General features: G+C 42.7%; 1 long non-coding RNA gene across 1 annotated transcript; it reads left to right on the forward strand.

Moving 5' to 3' along the window:
* The first annotated feature begins 11,250 nt into the window (after positions 1-11,250).
* LOC111977365 (uncharacterized) lies at positions 11,251-12,774 on the forward strand. The gene is made up of 3 exons (XR_002879041.2): positions 11,251-11,277; positions 11,443-11,614; positions 12,518-12,774. It is a non-coding gene; the product is annotated as an uncharacterized lncRNA (long non-coding RNA).
* The last annotated feature ends 3,491 nt before the right edge of the window (positions 12,775-16,265 follow it).

The following is a 16,265-nucleotide window of genomic DNA, read 5'->3' on the forward strand; positions in this document are numbered from 1 at the left end:
TGACAGTTCCTTACTGTGTGTCTAAGTCTATGCTACTATCTATAGTCCTCACTCTGCTCTAAATACTGTGACCTACTACCTGCCCACATCCTGGTTGTGTGTGAGAGAGCATTCAAGAGTCTTTACCACCCTCTAGTGAGGAGCGCTGTGTAAAGGCATACAGTATGGAGAGCTAAGGAGGGAGGTTGGACTCTGTGTGGGATAGATGAAAGCAAGCTGCATGACTGCGTGTGCGGTGTATATGCTACTTATGTGCTGTTAGCAGAACATGGCAGTGAGGAGTCACGTTTTCTTACAAAACATATTTACAGCCAATACCTTTGTTTGACAGTAAAAAAAAACAAAGAAAAAACAAGACTGCTAAATCCTTGAGGGCTTTACTCAGTCAAAACAGGTTCAGGTTTCTGGTATAAGTCAATAATATTCTAAAATAATTTGAATATGCTTCTCTTTTTGGTTTCATTCTCTAAACRTTTCTGTGTTTGGTGTAGCCCCAGCTTGCATCCTTGACATCCCTACAGAAGGGTCTGAGTGTGGCTGACTCCATCTGAATTAAAGTATACTAGTTATCCCCCAATATCGTTATCGCTTCATTCAAAATGAAACATATCTACATATATTTGTGATGTGGCTCTAATCCTCGTATCTGTTAATTAGCAATGTGTTATCAGATATTGGGGCGATTCCATACAAGAATGGCCCAAAGATATTTAAGATGTTTTGGGACTGAAATCCAAAGAAAGGTTATTTGGGGATCGAAGGATGTGTGGCATACTGTTGAACACTGTATTGAGAAATAACTGAATGAAGTTGGGAAATTTGTGACTGGGAAATTTGTGACTGGGAAATTTGTGACTGGGAAATTTATGACTGGGAAATTTGTGACTGGGAAATTTGTGACTGGGAAATTTGTGACTGGGAAATTTGTGACTGGGAAATTTGTCCTTCCTAGGCCTTCTTTAAGACACTACAAGTAGTCTGTAGATGCTGCTACAAACAGTTGTGTTGTCATTTGAAACCTGGTGTTTAGATTAAGAATACAGTTTCTGTACATTCATTTATGGATAATTGAATATATAAAAGTGAATATCTTAAGGACCCTTTGATTTGTTTTGTTTTTGGACAAGATACAATTAAACAATATACTCTACAACACGTGTCAAACTCATTTCACGGGGGGTCGAGTGTCTGCGGGTTTCCGATCCTCCCTTGTACTTGATGGATGAATTAAGATCCGTAACTAGTAAGGAACTCGCCATACCTAGTTTTCTAGGGTTTCATTGAAAGGAAAAAAAACTGTAATCTGCAGACACTAGGCCCTCCATGGAACGAGTTTGGCACCCTGCTCTACAAGTACAGAACATTTCCAGAGTGGGCTCCCTGCTACTTTTGGCAATGTTGAAGAAGCCCATTGTTCGACTTCCTGTCCGATTTTAGATCGGGCGCAGGCGTTGCATTGCGTCATCCAATGGTTGCATGCCACGTCATCGACTGCAGTCGGGCATCAGATTGTCATATCATATGTAATCGTTGATACTGTATGTTAAATACCTATCCAGGATTGTTATATCATATAATGGTAATGGTAGATACTGTATGTTAAATACCTATCCAGGCGTTGTAAGATCTGACATGTGTCTGCGGTGTAGTCGGACAGGAACTCAAACATTGTCTCATTGCAGGAGGAACTCCAGGCAGCCCTGAGGCCCTTACAGGAGCAACAAAGTCTTTGGCTGAATGTACACAGGCAGCCCAATTTAGATTTTTTTGCCCAATTATTGTTAAAAGAGCTGATCTGATTGGTCAAAGGACCAATCAGAACCTGCCAATCAGAGGCGTCTCTGAAAATGAGTTATCCATGGAGCCAACATTGAGGAAACTTCTTTAAGTTGAATTCGTCACCTGTTCAAATGTATATGTTCCTTACGTTGGTTTAAGGGGCAGTACAATGTGAATAGACTATTTCTAAGCATTGTAAAGGGATTCTCCTTTATTCTCTTGTAAACTCTTTAGCCAGTAGTTCTGAATGTAATGTCACGAGACAACAGTGGTCCCCACAAACTGCGTACTACGTCACGTGACTGACCACCTTGACACAGTGTCTCCTGACTCCTCCTGTCTCAGCCTCCAGTATTTATGCTGCAGTAGTTTATGTGTCGGGGGGCTAGGGTCAGTCTGTTATATCTGGAGTATTTCTCCTGTCTTATCCGGTGTCCTGTGTGAATTTAAGTATGCTCTCTCTAATTCTCTCCCTCCCCCCCCCCTCCCGGAGGACCTGAGCCCTAGGACCATGCCTCAGGACTACCTGGACTGATGACTCCTTGTTGTCCCCAGTCCACCTGGTTGTGCTGCTGCACTAGTTTCAACTGTTCTGCCTGTGGCTATGGAACCCTGACCTGCTACCTTGTCCCGGACCTGCTGTTCTCGACTTTCTCTCTCTACCACACCTGCTGTCTCGAACTCTGAATGCTCGGCTGACATTTACTGACATTTACTCCTGAGGTGCTGACCTGTTGCACCCTCTACAACCACTGTGATTATTATTCAAATAAAATAAAATTTTATTGGTCACATACACATGGTTAGCAGATGTTAATGCGAGTGTAGCGAAATGCTTGTGCTTCTAGTTCCGACAATGCGGTAATATCTAACAAGTAATCTAACAAATTCACAACAACTACTTTATACACACAAATGTAAAGGAATGAATAAGAATATGTACATAAGAAAATATATGAATGAGTGATGGTATAGAACGGCATAGGCAAGATGCAGTAGATGGTATAGAGTACAGTATATACATATGAGATGAGTAATGTAGGGTATGTAAACATATGAAAGTGGCATTATTTAAAGTGGCTAGTGATTAATTTATTACATCAAGATGGCAAGATGCAGTAGATGGAATAGAGTACAGTATATACATATGAGATGAGTAATGTAGGGTATGTAAACATTATATGAAGTGGCATTGTTTAAAGTGGCTAGTGATACATTTATTACATCAATTTTTCCATTATTAAAGTGGCTGGAGTTGAGTCAGTATGTTGGCAGCAGCCACTCAATGTTAGTGATGGTAGTTTAACAGTCTGATGGCCTTGAGATAGAAGCTGTTTTTCAGCCTGGTGGCTCCGGTGGTTGTTGTCCTTGATGATCTTTTTGGCCTTCCTGTGACATCGGGTGGTGTAGGTGTCCTGGAGGGCAGGTAGTTTGCCCCCGGTGATGCGTTGTGCAGACCTCACTACCCTCTGGAGAGCCTTACGGTTATGGGCGGAGCAGTTGCCGTACCAGGAGGTGATACAGCCCGACAGGATGCTCTCGATTGTGCATCTGTAAAAGTTTGTGAGTGTTTTTGGTGACAAGCCGAATTTCTTCAGCCTCCTGAGGTTGAAGAGGCGAGACTCTACTTTGTCTCTATACTGACGCTTAGCTTGTTTGATTGCCTTGCTGAGGGAATAGCTACCCTGTTTGTATTCGGTCATGTTTCCGGTCACCTTGCCCTGATTAAAAGCAGTGGTTTGAGCTTTCAGTTTTGCCCGAATGCTGCCATCAATCCACGGTTTCTGGTTTGGGAATGTTTTAATAGACGCTGTGGGTATGACATCGCAGATGAACTTGCTAATAAACCCACCTACCGAATCAGCGTATTCATCAATGTTGTTGTTCGACGCAGTGCAGAACATATTCCAGTCCATGTGATCGAAGCAATCTTGAAGCGTGGAATCCGATTGGTTGGACCAGTGTTGGACAGGCCTGAGCGCGGGAGCTTCCTGTTTTAGTTTCTGTCTATAGGTTGGGAGCAACAAAATGGAGTTGCGGAAGTTAGAATAACAATGATCTAGGGTTTTGCCAGCCCTGGTTGCGCAATCAATATGCTGATAGAATTTGGGGAGCCTTGTTTTCAGATTAGCCTTGTTAAAATCCCTAGCTACAATAAATGCAGCCTCAGGATATGTGGTTTCCAGTTTACATAGAGTCAAATGAAGTTCTTTCAGGGCCATCGATGTGTCTGCTTGGGGGGAATATACACGACTGTGATTATGATCGAAGAGAATTCTCTAGGTAGATAATGCGGTCGGCATTTGATTGTGAGGAATTCTAAGTCAGGTGAACAGAAGGACTTGAGTTCCTGTATGTTGTTATGATCACACCACGTCTCGTTAATCATAAGGCATACACCCCGCCCTTCTTCTTACCGGAAAGATGTTTGTTTCTGTCGGCGCGATGCGTGTGTAACGGCAGCCTTCCCTCTCTTCACTAGAAGAGGGGGTGAAACAGGGATCGGACCAACACGCAGCGTAGCCAGTGCTCAACATGTTTAATTAAACGAAAACAGTGAACACTTACAACGAACAAAATAACAAAATGTGGCAAACCGAAACAGTCCTATCTGGTGCAGAACACAAACACAGAGACAGGAAACAACCACCCACAATCCCCAACACCAAACAAGCCACCTATATATGATTCTCTTTCAGGGACAACGATTGACAGCTGCCTCTGATTGAGAATCATATTAGGCTGGACACAGAAACAGACGAACTAGACACACAACATAGAATTCCCACCCAGCTCACGTCCTGACCAACACTAAACAAGCAAAACACATAAGAACTCTGGTCAGGACGTTACAGCGTGAAGAAACCAGCTGGCTGTACCGACTCCGATAGCATGTCTCGGGTGAGCCATGTTTCCGTGAAACAAAGAACGTTACAGATAAAAATTAACAATTGGTATGTGCTAATGCAAATGATCAAGTGTTGCATATTATTGAAAATATGAAATATCAAGTTGCATTGTTTTTTTATTTCAGTTTGATAATACATTACCAGGGGAGGCGGTTCAGGAGCATAGAGGGGAGGTTCGGGAGTATGGAGGGGAGGTTCAGGACTATGGAGGGGAGGAGGTTCAGGAGCATAGAGGGGAGGTTCGGGAGTATGGAGGGGAGGTTCAGGACTATGGAGGGGAGGAGGTTCAGGAGCATAGAGGGGAAGTTCAGGAGTATGTAGGGGAGGAGTGTAAGGAAGTCTGTGTGTAGCTGGTGTATAGGAGTTAGGCGCAGGACAGCAGACATGAGTAAATAAACAGATTTTACTCAACATAAATAAATGCAATACAAAAACAGAGTCCACATTAACGGACCTTCCTACATACAAACAATCACTCACAAAAAAACATGGGGGAACAGAGGGTTGAATAATGAACAAGTAATTGGGGGATTGAAACCAGGTGTGTAAAACAAATACAAAACAAATGGAAAATGAAAAGTGGATCAGCGATTGCTAGAAGGCCGGTGACGTCGACCGCCGAACGCCACCCAAACAAGGAGAGGGACCGACTTCGGCGGAAGTCGTGACAAGGAGGTAAATGAGAAGTTTTGGAAACAGAAATGCAGAGGAGAAGAAGGGAGTAGAGGAGGGGAGGGTGATACAGGAGGAGAAGGGAATAGAGGAGGGGAGGGAGATACAGGAGGAGAGGGGGAGAATCTGAATTGGGCTTGAGTTTCTTCTTCTGTAAACTGAGGGAAGGTGTGTTACTCGATATGCTGATAGAATTTAGGGAGCCTTGTTCTCAGATTAGCTTTGTTAAAATCCCCAGCTACAATAAATGCAGCCTCAGGATATATGGTTTCCAGTTTTCATGAAGTCCAGTGATGTTCCTTGATGGCCGTCTTGGTACCCGCTTGCAGGTGGTTATACACGGCTGTGACAATAACCGAGGAGAGATCTCTTGGGAGATAATACAGTCAGCATTTGATTCTGAGGAATTCTAGGTCAGGTGAACAAAAGGTCTTGAGTTCTTGTATGTTGTTACAAATACACCATGAGTCATTAATCATGAAACATACATCCCCGCCCTTCTTCTTACCAGATAGATGTTTGTTCCTGTCCGCGCGATGCACTGAAAATCCCCGACAGCATGTCCCCAGCTATTCATATCTCCGTGAAACAGAGTATGTTATAATCCCGGATATCTCTTTGGAAAGCAACTCTTGCCCTAATTTTGTCGCCTTTGTTAAAAAGAGGACTCATCTTTGTATCTGTGCCATTATGGTGTCTGTGACAACATGGGCAGTGCCATTCAGGCTATCTCCATTTTAACGTTTTTTTTAAATTTTGCGTTTGAAAAAAGCATTAAGTTAATATTGGTGATTCACCACCACCTACAATGGTGGAGTCCTGAAACAAATATTGTGTGTTATTCATTTTATTGTGGCCACTAGGTGGCGGTGATATAGTTTAAAGACATTTACAAACCATACAGCCCAATTTGAAGAAGAAGACGATGCTCTGATCTTTGGCTGATCACTCCCAACCCATAGGAACCCCCACCCAGTTGACCACTTTAAAATGGTGGAAGGCCTCGATGGCAATGTCCATGCTGAAACTGGTTCTATCCATCTAGAGCCATCTGTCTACCTCTATGTTCCAGATTGAAGTCCTGATTCCTGACAACCAACCTGTGATGGTGCAGGTTCACATCAGTACTGGCAGTAGAGGGCAGCATAGCTGCATAACTCTGCAACAAGTGTTATTTTGCTCTCTGTCTCTAGCTCTGTTTCTCTCTCTGTCTCACACACACAGGGTGTTTCCACACGTGTGTGGATAAACCATGTTAAGGTGTGTTTTGGGGCAGGATCCTAGTAAATTGACCTATCACGCGTTGGGGTTTTAGGGGCCAGTCACAAGTGGATAGTGGAGGAAACGACAGCTGTCTACCATCAGACCAGCCGAACGGACCGGACTAATACATTTAGTAGACTTTATTCAACTTTTATTTTCATCTATTGATTGGTGTGAGTGAAAACTGTGTTACAAAATCTGGAGCAGAAGAGCTGAGAGCACCATCTCTACACAGCATGACCCCGGAGAGAGAGAGGAGGAGGTAGGATCTTTAGCTTCACATCAGATCGTAGTACAGAAAACACATTTCATATCATAACTAAAAATAGAGAATCAGTTCACAAATGAAAATGTTTTTAAATGATACATTATCTTATTCACAGTGCATTTCACCTACATGTATTTGCTTGAGTAACTGCATTGTATATTTGAACACACAGTCAGGTCCAAAATTACTGGCAACCTTGATAAAGACGAGCAGAAAATACTATATAAAATAAATCCCACTCTGTTTCCTTATTATTCGATCTTCAAGGAAATCTTTGAATCAGTCTTTCACGCCACAAGACAACCAGTCAGTCGACATGTGCCTTTGGATGGTACAGAGTAGTCAACACTTTTTAGGCATTAATGGAACTCCATAGAAAGCGGGTGTTGTGGTGTGCCTTAGATGTAGGGTATGAAGAGTTTACCCATCATGGACCCCACACTGACATCGTGATTGAACTATTTCTCTCTATCTTTCTCTCTCTCTGTCTCTCTCCCTTAGGATAATGAGTTGTGAAGCAGCGAGGGCTAGGCGGAGAGCTGAGTCTCAGGTGTTGATTGACATGTCTCAACTCCTCCCCCTCCCTTCCTCCCTCCGCCCACAGCTAGACAAACCCTCCATCATACGACTAACCATCAGCTACCTACGCATACACACACTGCTCTCTGGTACACACACACACACACACACACACACACACACCACACACCACACACACACACACACACACACACACAACCACTCACACACTCACTCACTCACTCACTTGTTTATGTCTCTTTTATCTTAGGCTTTGCTGACCGACAGAGGAGGGACGAGGAGGGAGAGAGGGAAACGAGGGAGGGGGAGAGAGGGAAACGAGGAGAGGAGGGGGCGGGAGCGAGAGAGAGGAGGGAGGAGGGAGACAGGGAGAGGAGGGAGGCGGGAGACAGGGAGCTCGGGGAGGGGAGGGAGGAGCGAAAGAAGGAGATGGGGGAGACAGATCTATACCTGAGGATTCTGGGCGGCTTTGTCGTCGTGGTAACGACAGAAGGAGACATGATCTACCTGTCAGATAACATCAGAGATACATGGGTCTAACTCAGGTACTTACACACACACACACCACACACACACACACACAAGCACACACACACACACACAACACACCCACACACACACAACACACCACACACACACCAACACACACACACACACACACACACACACACACACACACACAGACACAGCACACACACACACACACTGAGTGATTTATATATGAATGTTTTTCTCCAGGTGGAGTTGATGGGGCATAGCATATATGATTTCACACACCCCTGTGACCATAAGGAAATTAGAGACAACCTTGACCTCACTGCAGGTGTGTAAACAGATGTAGGAACTTCATTTGATTGCTATTTTGGTGCTGATAATTGTCCTGTAGTGTACTCGAGATGTAAAAACATTTCTAAAGTTAGTAATTTCCATTTTAAAATGTCAGACTTAATTTGACCTAATGAAAATTGTATCAACCCATACAAAAAATTGCCATTACATAATAATCCACATTTTCTGTTGCTGCACAATTATTTTCCTTCTGTAGCTAACAGGCTCAAATAAAAACCATACTTCTGTACACATACAGTACCAGTCAAAAGTTTGGACACACCTACTCATTCAAGGGTTTTTCTTTATTTTGACTATTTTCTACATTATATAATAATAGTGAAGAAATCAAAACTGTGAAATAACACATATGGAATCATGTAGTAACCCAAAAAGTCTGAAACGAATCAAAATATATTTTAGATGTTAGATTCTTCAAAGCAGCCATTCTTTGCCTTGATGACGACTTTGCACACTCTTGGCATTCTCCAAACCAGCTTTTTGAGGTAGTCACCTGGAATGCATTTCAATTAACAGGTGTGCCTTGTTAAAAGTTAATTTGTGGAATTTCTTTCCTTCTTAATTAAATAAAGGTTGAGCCAATCAGTTGTGTTGTGATAAGGTAGGGGTGGTATACAGAAGATAGCCCTAATTGGTAAAAGACCATATGGCAAGATCAGCTCAAATAAGCAAAGAGAAACGACAGTCCATCATTACTTTCAGACATGAAGGTCAGAACTTTTAAAGTTTCTTCAAGTGCAGTCGCAAAAACCATCAAGTGCTATGATGAAACTAGCTCTCATGAGGACCGCCACAGGAAAGGAAGACCCAGAGTTACCAGCCTCTGAAATTGCAGCCCAAATAAATGCTTCACAGAGTTCAAGTAACAGACACATCTCAACGTCAACTGTCCAGAGGAGACTCTGTGAATCAGGTCTTCATGGTCGAATTGCTGCAAACAAAACACTACTAAAGGACAGCAATAAGAAGAAGAGACTTGCTTGGGCCAAGAAACACGAGCAATAGACATTAGACTGGTGGAAATCTGTCCTTTGGTCTGATGAGTCCAAATTTGAGATTTTTGGATTCAACCGCTGTGTCTTTGTGAGACGCAGAGTAGGTGAACGGATGATCTCCATATGTGTGGTTCCCACCGTGAAGCATGGAGGAGGAGGTGTGATGGTGTGGGGGTGCTTTGCTGGTGACACTGTCAGTGATTTATTTAGAATTCAAGGCACACTTAACCAGCATGGCTACCACAGCATTCTGCAGCAATACACCATCCCATCTGGTTTGCGCTTAGTGGGACTATCATTTGTTTTTCAACAGGACAATGACACAAAACACACCTTCAGGCTATGTAAGGGCTATTTGACCAAGAATGAGAGTGATGGAGTGCTGCATCAGATAACCTGGCCTCCACAATCACCCGACCTCAACCGAATTGAGATGGTTTGGGATGAGTTGGACCGCAGATTGAATGAAAAGCAGCCAGCAAGTGCTCAGCAAATGTGGGAACTCCTTCAAGACTGTTGGAAAAGCATTTCAGGTGAACCTGGTTGAGAGAATGCCAAGAGTGTGCAAAGCTGTCATCAAGGATGGCTACTTTGAAGAATCAAACATATAAAATATATTTTGATTTGTTTAACACTTTTTGGGTTACTACATGATTCTATATGTGTTTTTTTCATAGTTTTGGTGTCTTCACTATAATTCTACAAATTTGTAAAATTGTAAAAATAAAATAAATTCCTTGAATGAGGTGGTGTGTCCAAACTTTTGACTGGTACTGTATGTGTCTTAGGGGGGTTTGTTCTGCTTTTACTAAATAGGTATGGTATTTCTTTACAAAATATTTCATCCCAAAATTTGCTGAATATCTAAGTCAAGACATTATTCTGAAATGGTTGTGTGATAGTTGTGAAATGGTTGTGTGGTAGTTGTGAAATGGGTGTGTGATAGTTGTGAAATAGCTGTGTGATATTTGTGAGACAGTTGCTTGATAGTTGTGAAATGGTTGTGTGATAGTTGTGAAATGGTTGTGCGATAGTTGTGAAATGGTTGTGTGANAAATGGTTGTGTGATATTTGTGAGACAGTTGCTTGATAGTTGTGAAATGGTTGTGTGATAGTTGTGAAATGGTTGTGCGATAGTTGTGAAATGGTCGTGCGATAGTTGTGAAATGGTTGTGTGATAGTTGTGTGCTGGTTGTATTGTGTTTGTTTGTACTTCCAGGGCAGAGCGGTTGTGGAGGGCTGAGAGACTTTCTGATGAGGATGAAGTGTACAGTGACTCACAAAGGAAGAACTGTCAACCTCCGATCAGCCGGCTGGAGGGTGACGATTAACTTCAAACAAACTTTCAGTAACACTTTTCGTGCCAAATTGTCCCTGCGGCATGTCATCATGATAGGGTTGACAAACAACATATTTTTGGTGACTATAAAAAGGTGTATTTACCATTTGTAAATTCCAGTTAAATGTGTGTGTTTACGTGTGTGTGTGTTACTGTTGTTGTGTCAGGTGCTGCAGTGTCGAGGGTGTTTGAAGGTGTGTGTGTCAGGACCCTCTTTTACTTGTGTGCTCTTCACCTGCCAGCCCCTGTCCCTCACACACACACTCCTACACACACACACCTTCACCAGCCATCACAGCATGGACATGAGGTTCACTTACTGTGACCAAAGGTAACACACACACTCAGATTCACACACAAACACACGCATGCACAAACATACAGATACACGCGCACTGCCACAAACATCAATATACACAAAACCATCATCTGTTTTGGTGTGTGTGTGTGTGTGTGTGTGTGTGTGTGTGTGTGTGTGTGTGTGTGTGTGTGTGTGTGTTGTGTGTGTGTGTGTGTGTGTGTGTGTGTGTGTGTGTGTGTGTGTGGGTGTGTGTAGGTGACTGGTTGTTAAGTTATTCGTCCAGAGGAGTTGCTGGTGTCTCTGTGTATTGATCTGTGTCACACCTTGGACCTACAACACTCTGACCAAAAGCCACCTAAACCGTGAGTAGACACACACACACACACACACACACACACACACACACACACACACACACACACACACACACACACACACACACACACACACACGCTTCTCGTATGTCCTATATTAGAGGCACTAATAAGATCCTCTACCCCCCCCTCCCACCCCCCCCACCCCTCCAGTGTGTTCTAAGGGTCAGTCAGTGAGTGGGGTGTACAGGGTGCTGGTTAGAGGGGGAGGGTACATGTGGGCAAAGACTCACAGTGCTGTCATCTCCAAACCCCGCCCATCACAGCCACACCAATCTAAGCCCTCACCGCCACTCTTCGTTGCTTGTGTCACATACATCCTCAGGTAGGAGGGGCCCCAGAGTGTTCACTTTATGTATGCTGTAGCCATAGTATTGTAAAGAGTATTTTAGAGATAGCATTATAGAGATAATATTTAAGAGATAGTATTGTAGAGATACTATTTGAGATACCATTGTAGAGATAATATTAAAGAGATAGCATTGTAGAGATAATATTTAAGAGATAGTATTGTAGAGATAATATTTGAGATAGCATTGTAGAGATAAAATTAAAGAGATAGCATTGTAGAGATAATATTAAAGAGATATCATTGTAGAGATAATATTAAAGAGATATCATTGTCGAGATAATATTAAAGTGATAGTATTGTAGGGATAATATTAAAGAGATAGCATTGTAGAGATAATATTAAAGGGATATCACTGTCGAGATAATATTGAAGAGATATCATTGTAGAGATAATATTGAAGAGATAGCATTGTAGAGATAATATTAAAGAGATAGCATTGTAGATATAATATTAAAGAGATATCATTGTAGAGATAATATTGAAGAGTTATCATTGTACAGATCATATTAAAGAGATGGTATTGTAGGGATAATATTAAAGTGATAGTATTATAGGGATAATATTAAAGAGATAGCATTGTAGAGATAATATTAAAGAGATATCATTATAGAGATAATATTGAAGAGATATCATTGTACAGATCATATTAAAGAGATAGCATTGTAGAGATAATACTAAAGAGATAACCTTGTAGAGATAATATTAAAGGGATAGCATTGTACAGATAATATTAAAGATACAGCATTGTAGAAATACTACCAAAGAGATAGTATTGTAGCTGTAGCATTGTTGCAACTGTGTCACAACGTGTGATGTTGCTGTAAGCGTGTGTGTGTCTAAGGGCAGCGTGTATGTGTGTGTGCGTGTGTGTTTCAGTGGTGTTGAAGAGCCAACTCAGCTGCTGTCTCTGGGCCAGATGAACTGAGGGGAGAAACCTCTAGCCCCTCCCTGGACCTCTTCAGGAAGGACATTTTTCATTCTATAAAACAATTCTGCATTTTCTACATTAAATCTTAGCTTTATTTAGTATAGCTGTAGCTACATATTGTGAAAAAGCGGTGTGAAGGTATTAATGTGATTAAGACTGTTTGCTAATAAATTATCATATCCACTTCTCTCTGTGGAACATGCAACTGCAGTGTACAATGCTTTTGTTCCCTTTGGCCTGTGGTTTGTGGTTGATACACTGTTGAGCGAAGGTTATAATCAAAGATGCAGGAAGTCTTGGGTTTTGACTAACGTTATACAACGGTTTTCCCCTTCTCATATCATCACGACCTCTCCCTGGCCTTTCTGAATTTATGCTGTGTTCAGGTGCTCGTCAGAGCTTCCTGTTTCCTAGTTGTGTTGTCGGAAATGCGACTTTGTTTCATTCATGTGTTTTTTGGTCTAAACTATTTTTCAACCAATAAGATTTTTGCTAGCTTGATAAGCTAGCTAACGTTGCTCATAATAAAGTTAGCTAGCTTGCTTAACATTGACAATATGGTCAAAYSAGATAAATTATCCATATTGTAGTTGTCAAAAAGGGATTTGTCGTCATCTTTTGGTTGAAAAGGTCAAAGGTCAGTGGTGAAACTTCGCAACTCTGGAAACAACATTTTCGATTTAGAGGGTCGTTCAAGTGAAACTTCCCAGATCGGAACTCATAACTCGGGTAGCATGAAGAACGCAGCATAGAACCAGGCTTATACATCCTGTTGAAGTTTTCCCGTCACGGGTCCATGAACATATGGGCGACACCCCTGACTGCAGTGTCACGCAACACACACACACACACACACACACACACCCACAACACACACACACACACACACACCACCACACACACACACACACAACACACACAACACACACCACACACACACAATCACACCTGAGGGAGGCCAAACTGTTGAGATCCATTGGAGACGTGAACAAACAGACAGACACGAAACGAAACCACAGCAACCACAGGCTCCTTTGCAAAGGAGACATACAACTGGGGCGTTCTCGTGCGGAACGCTTTTTCAACTCTTCACCTTCTCAACCTTCCTACACACACTGACACACGCACACTAGCACACACCACACACACACACACACACACAGTCGACACTCAACACACAACACACACCACCACACACACACAACACAACACCTACACTTGATGCATTTACACACTAGGCACCCTCTAGTGCTGCTAATATTAAATCTGTAGACCAACAACCTGGTCTCAAATAGATCACTGTAGTTTCCATTTTCTTGAACAGACGATTACACACTGATCCGGCCAATAATCTACTGGCTAGACACCACTTAGCGTCTCGAATAATCACTTTTCCACCTCATCTCATAAGTCTACTGTAAGACACCCCTGTGGTCTTCAATAATCTACTGTAGACACCCTGGTCTCATAATCTACTGTTAACACCCCTGGGTCTGCCATAATCTACTGTATGAACTCCCTGTCTCAATAATCTACTGTAGGACACCCTCTAGGCCGTCTCAAAATTAATTCTACTGTAGACACCCTGGTTCAATAAGTCTACTGTAGACACCCCTGGTCTCAATAATTTACTGTAGACACCCCTGGTCTCAAGAATTTACTGTAGACACCCCTGGTCTCAATCATTTACTGTAGACAGCCCTGGTCTCAATAATCTACTGTAGACAGCCCTGGTCTCAATAATCGACTGTATTTTATTTTCTTAATCTACTTCCCTCAACCTGCACTGATGTGAAAAAACTGGACTAGACAAAGTAAACATTATAGTCATGCTCCATACTACTTTCCTCAGTCTGATGTGTTGTCAGATCAGATGCATGGGATATATGGGTTATATGAGGAGAAGAGGGTATGTACAACTAACCTGTACCCCCCCACACTGACTCGGTACCTGTACCCCCTGTATATAGCCTCGCTATTCTTATTTTATTGTGTTACTTTTTATTTATTCTTACTTTAGTTTATTTGGTAAATATTTTCTTAACTCTTCTTGAACTGCACTGTTGGTTAAGGGCTTGTAAGTAAGCGTTTCACGGTAAGATCTACACCTGTGACAAATAAAGTTTGCTTTGATATGATTTGATGAGAGGAAGACACTGTAGACTGTTGAGTCGGGGCGACAGGTATCCCAGCGGGTAACGGAAAGGTTGCTGGTTCGAATCCCCTAGATGAAAAATGTGTCGATGTGCCCTTGAGCAAGGCACTCAATTGTAATTGCTCCTGTAAATCACTCTGGATAAGAGTGTCTGCTAAATGACTGAAATCTTAATGTAAACTGCACTGAGAGCATTAGCAGGTGCTAGAGGGCTGCTAGAGCCATCTAGTGGCTAATAGGTGTCAATGCTCCTCTTATCAGCTGTTACTATTGTGTTTTTACAGGGCAGTGTAATACACTATGGTGGCCAGATGGAGGCAGCATAGTAGTCTGAATGATCTGCTGGGGGCAACCTAACCCCCCCACCCCCTCTCTGTCCACATGCACATTAACCTTCTGCATACCCCCATATCACATTTCTCTCAACCATGGGAAGGCAGCTGTGGCTGGGCTTGGCTGCTCAGGCAAGAGCCAGGCTCCTGGAGCTCCACCAGGCCCCAGATCCCTCACACTCCACTGGGTCACCTTGACTATAAGCAGGGTCAAAACCGGGAGGTGTCACCCTGAAACAGTAACAGTCAGTCAGTGAGGGGTTAACCTATGTGACTGGAACAGCCCTTTTTGACAAATGAGTGACTTAACTAAAGTAAGAGATTTAATCAAAGATTAAGATAATTGTATAGTTAACTCTTCTGTTCCCTCCCTCTTTTCTCTTCAATTTGCTCACTGTGAAGAGACAAGAGGGAGATGGAGAGGGACACTTTGACTTTACATAGGTCTATATTGAGACATTCTCATGAGAGAGTGGAGCAAGATAGAAAAAGAGAGGAGGGAGGGAGAGAGAGAAAGAGAGAGAGAGGGAGAATTCTCCTGGTAATTGAGTTTTGACTGTAACGGTTTCCATCTCACTCCTCTGACTCTCCTCAGTTCCAAGCTCAGCTCTTTTCTTTGGAAACGTAAAAAGAACTAACGCTTTCTTTATCATATTCTACATGACATGAGTTACATGTTTGTTCTACATAGTGTATTTATATCTGAACGTTCGGTAACATTGTCGCCCTCCTGAACAGACCCCTGTTTACAACCTCCTCAACCCCTCCCCCCTCCTCAGCCAGTGGTCGGTGGGTGTTGTCCGGTCGTCAGCCAATGACGGGCCAGCGTTCACCCTTTGACACATGACCATGATAAATCACTGACTGGCAGCGTAGAGCGAACAACAAGAGGGAGGAGATGGGGGAGGAGGAGAGGGGGAGGGGTTGAGTGAGAAAAATGTAATGTGGAGAGAGAAAGAGAAAAGGGGTAGAAAGAAAAGAGGAGAGAGGAAAGGGTATAGAGAAAGAGTTAAGAGAGGGAGAGAGAGAGTTAAGGGAGAGAGAAAGAGAGAGAGTTAAGAAAGAGTTAAGAGAGAGAGAAAGAGAGAGTTAAGAGAGAGAGAAAGAGAGAGTTAAGAGAGAAAGAGAGGAGAGAGAGTTGAGAGAGAGAGTTGAGAGAGAGAGTTGAGAGAGAGAGTTAAGAGAGCGAGTTAAGAGAGAGAGAGAGAG

This window comes from Salvelinus sp. IW2-2015, linkage group LG18 (assembly GCF_002910315.2).
Source record: "Salvelinus sp. IW2-2015 linkage group LG18, ASM291031v2, whole genome shotgun sequence".
Taxonomy (NCBI): domain Eukaryota; kingdom Metazoa; phylum Chordata; class Actinopteri; order Salmoniformes; family Salmonidae; genus Salvelinus; species Salvelinus sp. IW2-2015.